The 918-nt window shown below is 41.3% G+C and overlaps 1 non-coding gene across 1 annotated transcript; it reads right to left on the bottom strand.

The window, feature by feature from the left end:
• Positions 1–418: 418 nt before the first annotated feature.
• Positions 419–524, bottom strand: LOC145565874 (small nucleolar RNA R71). The gene has a single exon (XR_014095239.1). It is a non-coding gene; the product is annotated as a small nucleolar RNA R71 (small nucleolar RNA).
• Between the last annotated feature and the right edge of the window lie 394 nt (positions 525–918).

Genomic DNA, 918 nt, shown 5'->3' with positions numbered 1-918 from the left:
AGTTGAGAGTTGCTAGACGTTCTCCAAGGCAAGAAAAAGAGCAACTCATCATGGGAGATAATCAAAGAGTGGCATTAAAGTAGTTGGGAATTCCGAGAGGCTATAGGTATGAGAGTGGGATTACTCCACCTACAACACCGTCAAACGACTTTGAGATTAGACCGGTAATGATTACCTTGATAGAAAGGCGTCAATTTAGTGGTTCAAAGCATGAGAGTCCTATCAACCATCTCAAGGGATTTGAGAAGTATTGCAACAATATAAAAGTTGTTTATTCGCCTTAAGCTTTTCCCTTTTTCTCTCATTGGATGTGCATTGGAGTGGTTGGACAAGGAGGTGAAACCAAACTCCTTGAGGACATGGGATGAGGTGACGAAAGAGTTTTTATCTCGGTTCTATTCTCAAAAGAAAACAACCGAAGCAAGAGCTCTTATTCAAAATTTCAAGCAAAAACCCAATGAAAGTCTTTATGAGGCATAGGAGAGGTATAAGGAATACCAAAGAGAGTGCCCACACCATGGGATTCCTACCTATCAAGTCATCCAAATCTTCTATGCGGTCTAAGCCCTCAAGGAAAATTTTGCCTTGATACGGGAGCTGGAGGACCAATAATGAACAAGACTGAAGAGGAAGTGGTGGATATCATTGAAGATGTGGTGAGGCATTATATGGATTGGAAAGATGATGAGCGTGAAACAACGAGCAAAAGCGGTACTTTGGTGTACTCGGTTGATCACATCAATGCCATCAATAACTTGTGCTCACAAATCTTGGAATTAGGGAAGGAAATGACCTCCAATAAAGCCAAACTTGAGAGTGCTTCATCTCAAGCACCTACTCTTCCCCCCCAAAATAAAAGGAGAGGTACATTTTCTAATTCTAATCCCATTCCCTCTTCTAGCAACATGTCTAGAAACT

Source organism: Chenopodium album, chromosome 10, assembly GCF_948465745.1.
Source record: "Chenopodium album chromosome 10, dcCheAlbu1.1, whole genome shotgun sequence".
Classification (NCBI taxonomy): Eukaryota; Viridiplantae; Streptophyta; class Magnoliopsida; order Caryophyllales; family Amaranthaceae; genus Chenopodium; species Chenopodium album.
The sequence above is the reverse complement of the archived record's forward strand: the minus strand, read 5'-3'. Positions and strand labels throughout refer to the sequence as shown.